At 32.0% G+C, this 18,365-nt stretch overlaps 1 pseudogene; it reads left to right on the top strand.

Moving 5' to 3' along the window:
• Positions 1 to 17,970: 17,970 nt before the first annotated feature.
• Positions 17,971 to 18,090, top strand: LOC149030612 (5S ribosomal RNA; annotated as a pseudogene).
• The last annotated feature ends 275 nt before the right edge of the window (positions 18,091 to 18,365 follow it).

The following is an 18,365-nucleotide window of genomic DNA, read 5'->3' as shown; positions in this document are numbered from 1 at the left end:
GTATTCCAGTGATGGATAGAATTTTGAAAATATTAGTTTTTGTCAGCTACCTACACCCCAAGGTCGGTTCCTTATCATGAGAAAAGAATTATAAAAAACAGGGAAGGTCTGTTGAAATTCGATCTACATTTATTATCTTTATTATCGATGCGATAATATTCATGCCTATGGTTTTTTTTTACAACTTGTCATATCTTTTTTATTTAAAAATGTTTCTATTTTATTGAAAAATTAGTATTAAATTCTTTATTTCGCAAATATTATAATAAATGATTATGAAGTATATAGAATATATAATAATTGTATTGTCTGAAATATTAAAAAAAAAAAAAAAGGATTACCAGATACATAAGAGAAAAAGAATTAGAGAATACTGTGGAATAAATGAGGAGCAGCTGACAAATTCCATTCAAAGCAAGTAAATTACTGTTATATTTTTATTTTGCTTCTTTATAAAATATATTTGATGCATCAAGACAAAATATGTCTATTAAATTTGATTTTTATGAAAAATATCCAAAGAGATGTACTGACCCATGTATATGTGAAAATTATATTACAAATTGTGATATATGCGTATTTAAGAAACTTATAGTAATTTTTCAATAAAATAAAAAGATTTTTAAAATGTTGAACGCCTAGCGTGAATCGGTGGAGCTTACGACGGAGCTGAAATCTGAGACTCGTAGTGTACACATTTCGATAAGATGAGAGAGCGATACGATTCAATGCATTTTTTAGCTTTTTCGTTGTTCGTGCGTCGTTGACGTAATAATATTATAATAAATAAATCCTACAACTATCTTACTCTTAAAACTGTCCATTCGTCTCATTCTCTCGAAACTTAGATTTTTGAAGGTTTCACTTCTAACACGTGTGATCTGCACCCATGATTTTTTAATTTTTTTATGATTTAGCATTAAAAAATACATACAACCCTAAATTTTCACCCTTCTTCTACCAACCCCCATTTTTTAATAGTGATATTAGTACTTTAATAATTTTCAACCCTTGGTGGACGATAACTGATGTCAAGTACCAAACCCTTTGTAGACGATAAACTTTACATTCGTTATTTTTATTATGTTCAATTTTTGTGAAACAGATTCTGCGATGAGCCTATAAAATAAAATATCATAAAATACAATAGTTAGCAGGTATAAAGTATTGTTTACTTATAGAATAAGAAAGTCCAAAGGGCCATAAATCCCATACTATCTCAATGACCAAAGAAACATATGGTGCGAAGAAAATACCCTTTTACATTGTCGGGTCCTTTGAATTGTTATACAATACTATGTAAATATGAGGTAACACAGAAAGATAGAAAATTCCTCATAGAGAATATTTTTTAGGTTAACCCCTACTACAACCCTTTCCCTTAAACATAAGATTTTTTATTTAAGTATCAAAATATTTACTAGAAATAATTTATATGGCAAAACAACGTTTGCCGGGTCAGCTAGTTAATGTAATAAAAACCTAGCTGTATGCGAATATAACGTTGTATCAAAATTTCAAGACAATCGGTGAAGTACTTTTGACGATTTGCGATTAGGTACAAACGAAATCTACATTTTTATATATATAGATAGATAGATAGATAAATATAGATTTAAGCATAGAAAAACGTTGCTGTTCTAGCAAAAATCTCTCTTTCATTTTAACGAGTGCCTAGAGTAGATAATATACAGATTATCTAGATATTTAGTTGATTACCCAGGAGTTAAGCTTATCACGTAATATACGCTTACTCTTATATTTATGCGGCCCTTATTATCTCACAAATTTCTTTTTACTCAGAAAATTATATCTTTATTGTAACGCACTAAACCGTTCTTTTGAAGTGAAAACTTCTTTAGAATAGGAAGTGATTTGAAAAATTGAAACATGGTCCGTCAGGCAACGGAGTGGTAGGCAGCTCTGTAATGACTAGCATATTTAATAAGATGAGAAAAAGAGACAAACATATAGGATTAAGCCTGCGAGAGAATGAGACAGAATATAGCTATACAGTGTTTCCTATTCACGGTCTTCTCTTTCTGCTATGCTTCGTAGTTATCGCTTCTAGTTGTATATGTGTATGTTTGTGTGCATCTGCATATTACGAAGAGTGGACACGTATTCTTTCGATACTCAAACTGTTTATAGGTAGGAGAGATAGAAGGGTAGAAGAATAAATAGAGATAAGCACGTAGGTATACGAATAAAGTATAAGGTCCAAACGAACCGACGGTCGAAATGAAGAAAGAAGGTGCGTGGTCTGTTTTTTTTTTTACCAATCGTGTCATCTTTTTCTATTTAAAAATATTTCTATTTTATTGAAAAATTAGTATTAAATTCTTTATTTCGCAAATATTATAATTAATAATTATGAAGTACATAGAATATATAATAATTGTACTGTCTGAAATATTAAAAAAAAAAAAAAAGAATTACCAGATACATCAGAGAAAAAGAATTAGAGAATACTGTAGAATAAATTAGGAGCAGCTGACAAATTCCATTCAAAAGCAAGTCAATTACTGTTATATTTTTATTTTGCTTGTTTATAAAATATATTTGATGCATAAAGACAAAATATGTCTATTAAATTTGATTCTTAAACGTTTTTATGAAAAATATCCAAAGAGATGTATTGACCCATGCATATATGAAAATTATATTACAAATTGTGATAGTTGCGTATTTAAGAAACTTATACTAATTTTTCAATAAAGTAAAAACATTTTTAAAATGTTGAACGCCCAGCGCGAATCGGTGGAGCTTACGACGGAGCTGAAATCTGAGACTCGTAGTGTACACAGTTCGATAAGCTGAGAGAGCGATACGATTCAATGCATTTTTTAGATTTTTCGTTGTTCAGATCTTTATTTAGACGAGAGTATTTAGAAAAATAAGTTTGTGGTCCAAAGAATAAAGACGAGATATGTTATAAATAATAAGGGTCTCGAAGTGTGGTAGGCTACAGAGTTGGAAAAACATTTCTAGAGAATATCTTTATTAGATCTTTCATTGCAATTTACCAGAACCTTTGTTCAGTCCAGCAGTATTTTCCATATGTTTTTCGTAATGTCTTTATTTCGTCTATCCTAAAATGCTTGTTAGACAACGCAAGAATGTAGATGAAAACGGGAAATTGAAAACCATACTAACAAAAAAATTTTATACCTAAGTTTCAAAAAAAGGACTATTTATATTTACCTAATTTCTGACGAATTATATATTTCCTTCGATAAACTTCCTACCATTTTTGTGACTATTTATAACTATCGCATTCAGCATTCCGTATTCATTACTTGAATTTTGAAAAGTGTAATTTTTATCAGCTATTCTACCCAGAAATCATATCGGTGCTCTTTGTTATATATGGTAATAATATTATAATAAATAAATCCTACAATTATCTTATACTCTTGAAACTGTGCATTTTTCTGATTTTGTTTTTTGAAGGTTTCACTTCTAACACGTGTAATCTGCACACATAATTTTGTTTTCTGTCTCTCTCTCTCTCTCTCTCTCCACTCTCTTTCTTTTATTCTCTTTGAGATTTCGAAATCGTAACCACAGGACATAGCCTGTCATTTTAGCGGACACGATAAATTGTTCTTTTATTTTTTTCTCTTGAAAGTATCGTCTTTGATGGCAATTGTCAGATCATGTTAGTTTTCTAAGCCAATGAGCTGCGTGGGCGTCAGTATAAGTATCCAATGAGGAACAAAGTGGGCATATCCTAAAAACTGATTCGCTGTAGAAAAGAAGTAACCGTCAAGGAAGAGGGGGCAGACATAGTCTTATAAATAGGATCAAGAAGCGAAGCGAGGCATTTCTGATTGAACTGTTGAGACTAGTATTTCTATTTTTCTGTGTTAAGTTTGAATATGTTTTACATAAAATCAGTGAATCTTGTAGAAGGATTGATCGTTAACAAAAAAAAAGAATAATTTTGATTAAATATAATTAAATTTGTAAGAAGGTAATTAAGTAATATTTGATATTACCTGCGATTAGTATTAATTTATAATTGGTTTTTGAAAGTGTGTGTGCGCGCGCTCTAGAGGCCCAATCCACGAGAGCTACTACGAAAAGGGTAAGAATCTTATTTAAATTCTCAACACATTGCATACGGCGTTCTGTTATTTCAGTGCCTATATATTTTTGAATGCTTTTTTAGGTGTACTAACATTACACTTAATTCAAAAATGTCGTCGCTATTATCACCAAGTTTATTTTTGTTTAAAGTATTATTTAGTACATCTGAATAATTATCAAACAAAAATTTACTTAAATTTTTATTTTCATCAGGTACTATTTTAAAATTAATGTTTCTTTCATAAAATTGTTCTTATTATAAATGAACATTAAATGATTGAAAAATTGATTTTTAAAAGGTTGTTTTCCTTATATATTATAATACACGATTCTTGAAATAACAAAATGCCGAACAATAAACCATTTTATAAGGTAAAATGTATAATGTATGTGGGATTCCCCTTCTCCTGTTAGTCTTCCTAAAGGATATCTAAGAAGTAAAAAGGAAGGAATTCCGCGGTGTTGTTAATAGGTTGATGTAGAAAGAAAAAACCTCTCTTCACGGATATACCATATATTCAATATAAAGAAATAAAAATACAAAGTGATGATAAAACGCCTTCTTTGCTCTGCTACTAAACGATGATTGCTTCTTTGTTTCTTTTCTTTAATCTACTTCTTTGTGCGACGCTCTCGCTATCGATATTCAGCTATTTATTTTACATTGTTAATCTTTGGCTCGATTATACCCGATACTCTCTGGCCCACTTATGCTTCAGTGTTCTCACTAACATTCTCGCACCCCACATATATATATATATATAAGACCAAAAATAAGTGTTTCAAAAAAAAAAAATGTTTAAGAATAGCACGAGTTGTTGTTCTGAAAAGAAAAACGACAATTATGCTTATTCCTCACTTTTCACACTCACTTTCTTAGACTCTTAAATCTGTCTTGTTTAAATATTAAATGTGGTCTCTACACGAAACGTCTTTCTATAACCTTCTTACGTATAAAAGCGCGCGTAATTCAAACTGAAGAAAATACACTTTCTTTACATATATATGTGTACAGTAATTTATAATGTCCATCAGATTTTTACGTTCTCCGACTCTGTTGACATTCATATTTTTTTCGTTAATCATTTGTTAGGAGAATACGCGTGATTTCGTCACGTTAGTAACGCAACAAGAAAATTTATTTTTAATTCCTTAATTCAATCAATTCAGTCCAAAAATATCTGAAAACGATATATACACACAATATTGCTAACATTATGATAACATTTTAATTTCCTATTTTAACTACCTCTTCTTTATTTGCTCTATCGTATATTGTCATTTATTCTCATCTTTTTCCTTAACTTTTTCTTTCTTTAAAATCCCTACTTCCTTCCGTAGCAAATAATCGATTTTATGACCGTGTTTTGTTTTCGGTTACGCAATAAGTGCGCGCGACACACGTACCACATACATCATACATACACACATGTATCACATACATACATAGCTCATTTCTTATCTATACACGCGACAAAAGAAAGAATAACATTTTTTGTAGCTTTACTTCCAAGAAAATTGTCATCTTATTATAAAAATATCTATATTCGCACTTCCATTAACGTTTGTTATTCTGTTTTTTAATTTTTTCTGTTTTTATATACATAATTCACATACGGCACAAAACACTGCTTCCTGTTCATTCCTGAATTTCTTTTATCGTTACAATTCTTTATATTATTTTTTGGTCAAACTTTCATATCTTGATCAATAAGTGGCTATCAGTTCAAAATACTACTTTTAATGAATCGAATAATAATTATTAATTTATTTTTACAATATAAATACTATTTTAATTATGCATTTTTTTAAATAATGAATAAATATTTATTTCTTTTGTGTGAGGAATTTTATCAATATCCACATATTAACTGATTTAGTAGAAGTAGAAATTAAAATGTTTTATTGTTAATAGTTTCAGTACTTAGTTAATAAAAGATAAGAGTAAATTGCACTTTATAGATTGTTTGCAAAAAAAAAATTTACAGGAATACGCGTGAGTCGTTCGTTACTTTCATACACAGTAGTATTTTATTATTTAATAGTACTGTTCTACTATTAAATTAATTTCAGACGTTACATTATTTAATTATTTAGTTGTCAACATACGTTCGTCTAATTTTATCCAATTTAAAATAAACATAAAAAGCGTTTATTTTTTTTTCCATTTTCGTTTTTCATATAGTATTTTTGGTTCAAAACAGGAAAAATATATATTACGTCTCAACAATTAATTAATAGAACTCCTGTAAATAATGTAATAAAACATTCGATAAAATCATCCTTTTTTCAACATTTGAAATAACGAGAAAATGTTCCTTTTTTTTTTAAATTTTGTCAAATTGAAGAACAAAAGAAACATGTCCTATGTCCTATAAAGGAAGATAAACTTGATTTCATGTTTTATTTTATATTAAAAATTTATTAGATTTTTTCTTAAATTCATTGTCATAATTAATAAATAAAATAAAAACTAGAGTATATATATATATATATATATATATATATATATATATATATTAGTTAATACACGATAGAAACTGTTTATTTTCAAGTAAGATTACTTTCTCATACTTAATAATCTCCACATTGTTTTTCTTTTAATGTTTTTTTTCTTAAATTTAAAAAAACAATATTTTTCTAGATGAAGAAACTGCACAAATGTTAACGTGTAATGAAATGTTAACATACTCTTAGAAATGAAAGCATTATGTGTTAGACAATATACGTTAGAATCTACAATTTATTTTCAAGTATAAGAGTTTGCTTCCTCATATCCGTTATACTTACTCATTTCTACTTCTTTTTTTTTTGAATTTAAAACAAAATATTCTTTCAAATAAAGAAACTGCACTAACGTGTAGATTTTCAATTCAATATTTAATTCTTTCTTATAAGAAAACGTTTCTTTCCACACGTGATAGAACTAGATAGACTTTCCCTTGTAATTTCTATCGTGTAGATGATTTTGATGAAGTTAATGGTTGGAGGGTGGGAGGGAAGAAGGTGGTGGAAAAGGAGGAGGAGAAAGATAATAAAAAGTTAGTGTTCATATGGCTAACGGAAGTATACTACTAGCCAAAATCGAATTAGATGGAAGAGGACAACTGTTCGTTGAAAAGCGCAGTGCCGTAAATAGGAACATAACAAGATGTTTTTTTTTTACATATTTAATAAAAGAAAAATGTGATTAGTTGAAAGTTTAAACTTTTGTTGCTTACTTAAGGGGGTATTCTGGTCTAGAGGCATGAATTTTAGGTACTTTTTCAAGTGTAATAACATAAAGACAAATAATATTTGAACTGTCTATAATGTTACAAGATATTTATTGATATTTCAAGAATACATAAAAAGAAAAAATATTGAAAAAATTCAAAATTGAAAAAGTATAGGCTGATGAAGAGGGTGGTCCCCAAAAAAATGGCGCTCGACGGTAGCCATGATTGTAGCTCTCTTAGTAATCTTGAATAAAAAAGTAAAACAGATTATTAATTTAGAATAATGCTGCTATCGTGCGGACTAAAAAAGTTGAAAACAATTTTTATTTCGTTAAATTACCGCTGTCTGAAAAAAAGATACATTATTTTTACCATTTTTTTCACTTTTTCGAATTTTTTAAAAATAGTAGGAATTAAAAATTGTTGTAAGAGTTTAGTTAGTACGTGTGTAAAACACTTTAGGAACTCGTGATGATTGAAGGTAAACAACAAAAAGAGCTTTATTTTTACAAGTAAGCACAATACGAATGTTACAGTATGTAGAAATGTTACAAATATACGAATAATATAAAATAAGACGAATAACACTAATAAAACGAATAAGAGGAATAAAACGAATAAGAGGAATAAAACGAATAAGACGAATAATTTCTAATAATAAACACTCGACTCTCAATCCTTAGTAACAGTAACCGCCCCAGTCCCCTTCTTTCCACACATTTATAGTCTAATAAGTAACACCCCTTTTGGAAAGAGTAGGAGATTCTCAGTTCGATTGACCAATAGCACAAGGGTCCATAGTCCATGGTCCACTAATGGGTACCCCATATGTTTTCGTTAGAGGGAACAGTGCACAAGGAGATCTTTATCAGAAAAATAAAACCTAAACAAATATTTACAATTGTTCGCCTGATCCGATGCAGCATGTGGAATTTTATTACCCCACATGTTAGTGATCCCTTAGGTTTTAAGACCGCATATCCCTTTCAAATATTTCCTTTTTTCTTTTTTTAACACTAAACCTACCGACATTTCATATATACCTTATCCTACCATGAGCGGTCAAATGACCGCTTCAAAAAAACATGTATCTTAGTAAAGTAGATAGTAAACAAGATATTTTTCTGATGCTACAATAAAAACTCGTTCCCCGCTTTTCGATGTTTTACTTACTTTTATGCATTTTCATCACATTTTCTACAAATTATAGCATTTTGTATTGCACATTTTCCACATACGTATTTTTTTTATATTTTATACAAATTTTGTTTGTTTTATTGACTTTACAATATCTTATTTGACAAGATCTCCGTTCAGAAGAAACAGTATTTGTATTTATTATTGTTTTAGATGAGCATTCCTTGCTTGTCTGTTTCTCTTTCTGATATTCGGTCCCAAGTTCTTCTGCCAATTGAAATAAAAACTCTTGCCTCGATATTTCCTCACCCGTCGTTTCTTTAAATAAAATCCAAGCATTTATCCCGGCTAAATCTAAGATAATAAAAAATACCTGGAAATCCATCGGCCAAAAATCAATCTGTCAAATAAGTCACAATAATTTTCTGCAGTATCATCATCAATATCGTAAACTTCTTGATCATCTTCCGAACAATCCTCGTCGATATTATTTATATTTTCGAATAAATTGATATTCCTCGAATGACTTGACATTTTGGGGGATGAATGTACAAATGATAAAGTAAAAACTAAAATATATATCAAACGGGGCAAAAACATTGAGACCAGAAATAAAAAAACAATTGTAAATCATATCACAAAATATTGTTGGCTCTGTTGATCTTGTCGAAACTATCACTTATACCACGTAATAATTTTGATTATAATATAATTATAATTTCTATTATACACTGAAATTTTGATGCTCTCTGTTCGTATCGCAAGACCTTACTGTCGTACAAAAAACGCTATGTTTTTTGTTCTAATAACAACGAAAACGCCATGCATTGATTCTAATCGCACATTTGTCTACAATGTAGACACTATGATTAGATTGTAGATTATCTACAATTACATTGTAGACTCGTAAAACAATTTCAAGAATGCGATTATCGAAAAATATAGTCGTAAATAACATAAATTTTTCTAACGGTCCAATGACCGTTCGTGGTAGACTAGATATGGTATAATTTGTTTTCGGAAAATAAACAATAAAAAAAGTTGTAAATATTAAAAAATAGGTTGTATGTATATTTTAGGAAAAGTCAATAAGCTTCATGGTGATACAGTAACGTTGTATGCGAGAAATTTTAAATGAAATTTTAAAAACGGTCATTTGACCGCGCATGGTAGGTTTAGTGTTAACAATAAATCTTCCTAGACATATGTCCGTATATGATGTTTGTGGGAGTTCTTCACAGTACGATAGAGAAATGCATAGAGAAGACTCTTACCAAATTTCAAGTAAATCGGTTAAATAGAACTTGAGATATCCTAACAACCGTGAAAAAAAAAACAGTTTCGAGAAAAACGCGTTCAAAGTTTCGTGTAATAAGGGTAGAATACACAGGCTATTGCGTAACTAAAACAGCTATATCTCCGAAAATAATTTGAAGCTAGTATTTCAAAACATAGTTTCGAGATAAACGCGTTTAAAGTTTTTTTTTACTCAAAATCGTTAAAAATTCTTATCTATACTTAATCTGCGATGCCTGGACCGTACAATAGACCTTCTTCTTGTTCATATTCTTCAATTTCTTCCAGTCTTGCCTTCTTCCACTTTGATCTGGCATCTTTTGAGCACTTAGAGCTTCGACGGTTCGCAGATTCGATACGTCGGTCGTCGCGTCTTTTAGCAAAGTCGATCGCTCCTGGCCCAAGTTTCATGCCCATCGTTTCCATTATCTTCATCACTGTTCAAAATCCTTTGTTGAAGATACATGCCGAAACTTTGCACGCAATTTCAACAACTTTTTTGCCGGTAAACATGTGTTTAGGTGCCATGTGCCTTAGATTTGAGGTACTTTCACCAGTCGATGGAACACTTAGAATGCTTCGGCTTGGCATCAGTCGAAATTTTGTGGTAGTATCCTGCCCAAATCTCGTTACGCATATCCTATGAAGAATTCAAATTTCTTCTGGCTGCTAAACCGTAGATCTCTGAGAGTTCTTTCATCAATTTGATTGTAAATTTTTAGTTTTTACTTCAGGAACTTTTTTCACAACAGTCATTTTTCTCTTCACTACTGTTTTTGCTACAGTTCTTATTTTTTTTTGGCGGTACGGCGTTTTTCAAACATAATGTTATTTATAGCTTGCATTACTTTTTTGTTATGGAGTATAAAAAAACTTCAGTAGCTATCATAAAATGTTATCACATCATTATTTAATTTTACAGAATTTTTTAAAATATGAATACAACAATTTTTTATTTTAATAATTTTATTCTTCTTTTTTCTTGTTTTTAAAGAAAATATTGTATTGAAAATTAATTGTTCTGTATCCGGCTAAGGATATCTAATTCCCCCGTGTTGCCGACACTACTTGAGGTATAATAGATATTCTTTATTCTCGCAAATTATTGTTTATTACAATTACAATTACCATTACAATTACAAGTACAATTACAATAATGCTTTGCAACCTCTCGCACTCACTCAGTACTCACTCGCTACTATTTACTCGCTATTCTCGCTCGAATCACTCCCTCTCGTCGCTCGGTTCTCTTCACCCTATTCTCGGAAAAATAACCCTTGACGCGTAACCATCCTCTCCTTATGAGGCTTCTCTCCCACCCTGCATCCCCGAGGGACAAAATATCTTCAAAACGCTCTCGAACCTTTGGACTCACACCGAATTACACATACAACCTCTCGAACCTTTGGACTCAGACTTACACACACAACCTCTTCGATTTTCAACACTCCCCACACTCGCCCCCCTTGAAAAAAGATATCTGGCCTCAGATATTCGTTCCTCCTAATCGGCACAACAGTTCACGCTACACATACATACTCACATACTTTTCTCGCTTCGCGTTCTTCGACTCTCACCCACATAATACATATCTAATTCATTCAATCGCTCGCATCTTACAATAAAACCGTACGAAGTCTTACACAACTACACAATGCTACTATTAATAATAATAAATCGAAATTACCTTATAATTAAATCATGCAAAAACTTATATTACTACGCAAACAAAAATTGTCAATCAAATATTAACTCAAGAAGAACGAAAATTACCACTAAGACTACAAATATTTTATTATTAAGCGCTTTCACCCACTTTGAACTACGTAAAGGCCATTTCGCAATGTTTTGCCTATTTTTATCTCTTATTACTACTTCAGGGGACAAAGTAATAGCACTAGTATATCCTCCACCCTTGTCCTTATCGCCATCTTTCTTATCACTGCTTGTAGGAGCTTTTCTGTTTTCATCCCAATCTTCGTTAATCTCACTATCACTAACACTTTCCTTACTAGCAGAAGAATCCTCCTTACGCTTACTGGATGTTTTCTTAGTTGGACTTCTCCTTTCGGGCTTCTTTTCCTCTTCCCTTTCTTCTTCCTTCTGAATCTTCTTCCTCTTCATCCTCTCTGTCATCTGATCCTTCACTGGCGGCCTTGTTCCTTTTCTTTTCGCCGTCTTGCTTTTCTTGTAAACACTCTATGACTAAATCATCTACATCCTCTCTCCTTGCTGTGAGATCGACATCTAATTTTTTTTCTATCCGTTGTCTTACTTTCTCCGTTAACATTGTAATGAGATCTTCATCTTTTAAAATCGCGGTGACTTCCCTACGAACCTCGTCTTTAGAGATATCAGTTATGGCAGTTCCCCCCGTCGTGCGTTCTGCCACCGAAGAAACCACGCTTTCCTCAATTTTAGAGGCTTCTAAATAAGATAGACCTACGCGGCCCTCTGAGTCACAAATATTTACGTTAAATACGTTCGGTAGATCACCATCCGTTGGTTGCGCTTTGCTCGAACGTCCGATCTCTGTTTCCCGACTCCACCACCAATCTCACGCTTTTTAGAAAATTCGCCCCTAAGATAAGATCATGTCGCACACACGAATTAGATACCAAATGTATTTTAGTTTCATATGCTTCCCCGTCAACCTCGATGACGGCCGTAAAATGACCTAGCGTTTTAACCAATCCTGAACCCACACCTCTGAAACTGACGCGTTCATTTATTATTCGCGGAGCTCCGATCTCAGCGTAGGCGCTTTCCCTTATCAACGAGATCTGGCTACCCGTATCTATTAGCGCAGGAATCTCCGTATTGTTTATCGCAACAGCTTTTTTCAAAAACTGCTCATCTGCCAAGGGATCCCCACCGACCCGAAAAACTGCTACCGATGATGTCTTTTTAGGACACCCGGCAGAAATGTGACCGAATTCCTGGCAGCTGTAACATCTCATACCCTTCTCCCTCGATGGACAGAACGCCGCTCGATGTTCCCTCGCTCCGCAGTTGCGGCAACCTTCGAAAATCCGTTGTTGTTCACTCGATCTTTGCTGCTTTTCCTCACTCGTTCCCCCCGGCCTTCTCCATACTCGGCTAGCCTCGGAATCCGTCGGCAACTGTATCTTCTCGAACGCAGTAAAGAGCTCGGATCTGTCTCGGAATCCCCTGATTCTCGCCATGTTCTGCAAAGTAATATCTGGTATTCCCTCGATCAAATGTTCGATCAGCTTCCTCACTAACGGACGCGCAGTTTCCCAAAATCACCTTATCATGAAAGTACTTGCTAAAACGTTCACCATGCTTCCACTGTCGCCGCAAAAACTCCCTTTTCCTATCAACCCAAGAAAGGAGATGTCGAAACATCTTTCTTATTTCATCTAGCAGTTCCTCGTTCGTCATATCCGCATATTCCGCTCTTGAGTGAAACCACTCTGCAGCTTTCCCCTTTAAACGTAGCCTAAATAACACCGTTGCTTCTTCGTCCGATAAATGGTGTATTCTTTTAAAGCAAGGAACTGTCGTTCCCAGTGATCGTAAGGGGTCTCACCGTCGTAATAACTAAGCATCTCTGCAATCGTCGTCAACCCTATCCGTGGACGACTTGATTCCTCGCGCATCATCGCGAATGAATTGCATTTAACCGAAACTTCTCTCGACCGGAGCAGTCGTTAATTGTTAAGAGAGCTCTTCAATTTTTCGCTGTAGCTGTGTTATTCCCTGACGAAGTAAACTATCTCGCTCCTCCGCGCCCGTGGTTGCACCGCGGAAAGCAGCCCCGTAGTTCTTGTCCCCTCCAGTAACAACTGCATACACTTCATCCCGAACCTCCTCTCCAAAATTTTTTGCAACTTGCACATCGTCTTATTCAGTGTTCATCAGCCTTGAAATCAATTCCGCTTTAGAACCCAACGTGGGTTGGTTCAACTTCCGGAGCCGCTCTTTAAGCTGCATCACCGTTAACTCGCTGTATGAATCGGTATCCATTTTTAACTCGAAATTTCACTCTAAAGTTCACCGCTAATCCTATATCTTCTGTATCTCCGTAGCACCGGACTTTCGATATAAATCCCAGACGAGCTCCCAATTTGTAGGGAAATCAATTGTTCTGTATCCGGCTAAGGATATCTAATTCCCCCATGTTGCCAACACTACTTGAGATATAAAAGATATTCTTTATTCTCGCAAACTATTGTTTATTAAAATTACAATTACCATTACAATTACAATAATGCTTCGCAACTTCTCGCACTCATTCACTACTCACTCGATACTATTTACTTTAGTAACTAAAGATACATATATCATATAATGACTTATTTGACACAACCGACGAGCTAGAGATTTCCGATAAGAATAATTACAAAGAAAATTTTTCAGATTATAAAAAATAACTTGAATTAAAAGAACACATTTTTGTCGTCAAATTTTTATTTATTACGCTCAAAACTATTAGATTAGCAACTAAATGATTGCAGATTTTAAATAAGAACAAAAATTCAAAATTTTTGCTTAAAAAGTAAAGGGGGGGGCTCGAATTGATCGTCTAACTTTTTTATAAAAGTTCAAAGTGCAAAATTCCTTTATAATCCCACCAGACTGACAGCATAATCTTTTTTTGGTTTTTATGGTTCATCTTGCATCACCTACGATCTCTTCTGTTCGATGTTGTTATGAACTATCCGTTTTTCGTTGCCAGTAATTAGTCTTTTCAAAAAAAAAATAATTTTGTTGCTTTTCAGAGGCGAATCGCATATGCTAATAATTGCGCTAAATGAATTTCCTTCAGGGCATAGGTCACTTTAGAGGGTAAAAAAAAGGTTTTTTTGTGAATTTTTTATGCAGCTGGTTTTATTAATATCAATACAAAGTTTTGGTATATAAAAGTTATATATCTGAACTATATTTATCAATTTTTGTGTGTAAAAATATGGTAAATTGTGTTTTCCGTGGCCGCTTTTCTAAGAGTCCCAAAAAAAAGTTATTTGCGGTTGCCCTCACTGGCAAAAATTAGTTCATTTAAAAAAAACCGAGTGTTTACTTTTAATTGAGATGTTTGCACAGGGAATGACCGGAAGGAAATTTTGATTTTTTTCAAAATCGTTAAACATTTTTCAATGAGAAATCGACAGAACGAAATCTGGCATACCAATTCTGACACTGCCTTTCCTTCAAGACTATTGCCATATATTGCACATAGCTTTTTGTGTGCTTGCGTTGCGTTCTTGCCTTTTCGGAAATAATACAACAAAATATGTCTGAAGTGCACGTCTTATTCTTCCATTTTTAGATCGGGATAAAAACAAAACTAAAGAACTAAGCAATATAATTTTTTTTACTGAATGTAAGTTAGACGTCCAGATAATAAGAAAAAAATAGATACTGTGAACAAGTCAACAAAACAAAAGTAAGTGTAAACTCCTTCTGTCGACAAAATCCGTAATAACTTAGTTGCTAACCCGATAGTGATGCAGCTAATCGTGAACACGTTAATTTATTACTACAGTATTATGTTATATTATCTACGTTTTTATTATTTAATGTATTATATAATATTATATAATAAGTATTATAATATTTACTTATCTTTTACCTACGATGATTATAACAAAATAAAACTGTTTTCTAGAAATCAATCATTTACACAATCCTAATAGAAATAGGTATACATAAAGCAATTTTTCTATGTTGGATGTTCATAAACATAAATTTTTAGTTTCAAGAATACATTAACTATTATTTATGTTTAATTACACAAAATATTCTTTCTGTCCGAAAAATGGTATACATTTAAAAAAATTAGGAATGACCGGATAGGTTAACAATTTAGTAATAAACAGACATTTGTTTTTGATTATGTACAAAATTTTTAACATGAAAAGTACTGTATTTATTTTAGATAATATAATATCCACTGTTTTTAGAAAGTAAGGAATTTTATTAAGGGGTAACACCACTCTAGAGCCTAAAAAAAGCATTTTTTGGGGAATTTTTCTGACATACAGTAAATAAGGAATAGGATTTCTCTTTTGAGGGTTGATTGATTATATAGTGAACTATGTAAAAAAATAATTATATTGATTTTAGATACACAATGGCCTCGGTATTTGTGGCTGAACAAAATCCTTCTTTTTTTTGTTTTTTTTGTCAAAACGTGAGAAGCTATTTCTGCACAAGTATAAGGCTTAAAATAAAAAAACTAAAGAAATTCTTTACCTATGTACCAATACCTATAGAACTACGTAGGAATTTTTTCTTAAATTAAATTCTGTGAAAATGGCGCTACTTTTAAAAAAAATGTTTAACATTATTTTTGCTTCAGGACAAAGTGCATATTGTTTTTAGACATCTAAAGAACACTTTAGGCTAAAAAAAATGATCTTTTAAAAATTTTAGAGTAGTGTTACCCCTTAAAAATAGTATTAATTGCAAAAAACTTGTACTAAATCCAAGCGCTAAACAAATTAAAAAATATAATAGCCTATTGCAAAATTTGTTATAACTGAAAAAGGGCCTTAAATTCAAGAACAGATTGCTATTTAAAACATTTAAGTTGGTTTTAAAACAGAATATTTAATTGTAGCTAGTATTTTTAACACATCATTTAAAAATATATTTATGACTTTTAATTTCGAAAATTAGACCTTTAAAAAAAGCAGTATGTTTAAGAGTAAAAGTCTTAACAGATATTTCCAAAGAAAAAATGGTCAGAGCTAATGTAACAATTTTTTTTTTTGAAAATTTGGGTAAAATTTAAAATGTTCCTTTAAAAATCATCGATTATTAATTAGTAGTCATTTTTAAACTATTTGTGTTCAGGAATCTACACAAATTTTCCTCCGACTGAACAGTAAAGCCGTTAAATAGGAAGACTTATTGCGACTGCTACTTTTTTCTTTTCCGAACATTGTTTAAACTTTTTGATAAACATTTATGTACCTTGTGAGCTTCGTATATTAAGTGTTTCAAGTAAAATGATGATTTACAACTAGCCAGTGTTTTGATTGTTCGATTTTTTTTTTTAATAATGCCATGTAATTAACCGAAATGTTCAAAATTATTACTAAAATTGATACACATATATCTCTTCAAAAACTATAATAATAATTTAAACATACACAAAATTGTAGGATTCCTAAAATCGGAGTACAAGTTGTTTTTGTGGATTACAAAATTACGAAGAAAGCTGTAGTAAAAAAAATCATAAAAAAATCTTATGTGCAAACAATTTCGAGACCCAGCACTGTTTACAGGAAAACACCCCTTTCAATTTCGTTTAACTCATTGGAAGAAGAGATAAAGATAAACGTAACTAGATCCTATTTTATTTAATCACAATTATTTTTCTTGAGGCTCAAATAATAGAACCTCTTATGAAGTTGCTTTTACTTATACAGTAGGGATAGAAAACTATACTTTAAAACATTTAAAACTCTATGAAGTTAAAATACTAACTAACACTCCTGAAATATTTCATAAAGTAAAACAAGTTCTAAGTAAAACAAAAAATGCAGCTTATCATAGATGCCAATTGAAGACGGAAAAAAGCTGCAAAACGGTCATCGGATTTTTACATCGGAAATTTACATCTGAATACAAGCCAATACAAACATCAAGGAGGAATATACAATGCTGGGATATAGAGTAAGAGCACTTAATTGTATTACGAAATATGATATGAAACAGGTATTGCTGTTGTTTATAGTGGAATTCAAACCTAGCAGCAATAACAAGGATATTTTCAGTATAAACAAAATAATGAACATTACAATAAACGTATGACTATGAAGACATAAAGAAAAATACCGCAATGCATGAGATGTTGACAAATAAAACAACAAATGCAACAAAGTCGTAGAGACAGGAAAATTTGTAAACAAAGACAATATTGATATACTTCTCGTTTTTAAATTATATTTCACTACAAGAAGCTATTTAAAAATCCCATATTACAATATATAGAACAAAAGACACTAATCAGGGAAAATAAACGAAAGTCACAGCATTTATATTTAAAAATAAATCAAACACCATCTGTATAGTCGAATTTGACAAGAATATCTTCAAGCAACCACAATTGCAGTATACAATCTGACACAAATTTCAAATTTCGGCTATATATGCATCGCCAAGACAAGAATAATTACCCTACAGAAATTACATACAGGATTACTTCAGGTCGATAGTTGACAAATTCATTTAAACAGGAGATAATAGTAATGCTGTTAACGACCATAGCTGTGCTGAAAACAGTAGTTCTCGTCCGATCATTAAGGTTAAGCAGCACTGGGCACGGTTAGTACTTGGATGGGCAACTGCTTGGGAACACCGTGTGTCGTTAACACTTCAATCCGTCTGTATAATCACTGGGTGGATTAAGCAGCTCAGTGGTTATGTTGCTGGTCCCAAGTCCAGATAAAGGATGAGGGTTAAAAAAGGTTAGGTTAGTTCCCTGCCTGACGTAAAAACCTATAACAGGCTCACAGACCCGACGACTCGCCTAGTGAGTCGCGATGAGGAACAGGCATTTTGCCCATTTGGAAGAAAGAAGAAGAAGAAGAAGAAGATAATAGTAATGCTAAACATACTACATAGGAACCAAAAAATATTACGACTAGG

Source organism: Polistes dominula, unplaced genomic scaffold (assembly GCF_049000335.1).
Source record: "Polistes dominula isolate Pdom_NZ unplaced genomic scaffold, Pdom_raw_medaka contig_11, whole genome shotgun sequence".
Classification (NCBI taxonomy): domain Eukaryota; kingdom Metazoa; phylum Arthropoda; class Insecta; order Hymenoptera; family Vespidae; genus Polistes; species Polistes dominula.
This window is presented reverse-complemented; position numbering and strand designations above follow the sequence as displayed.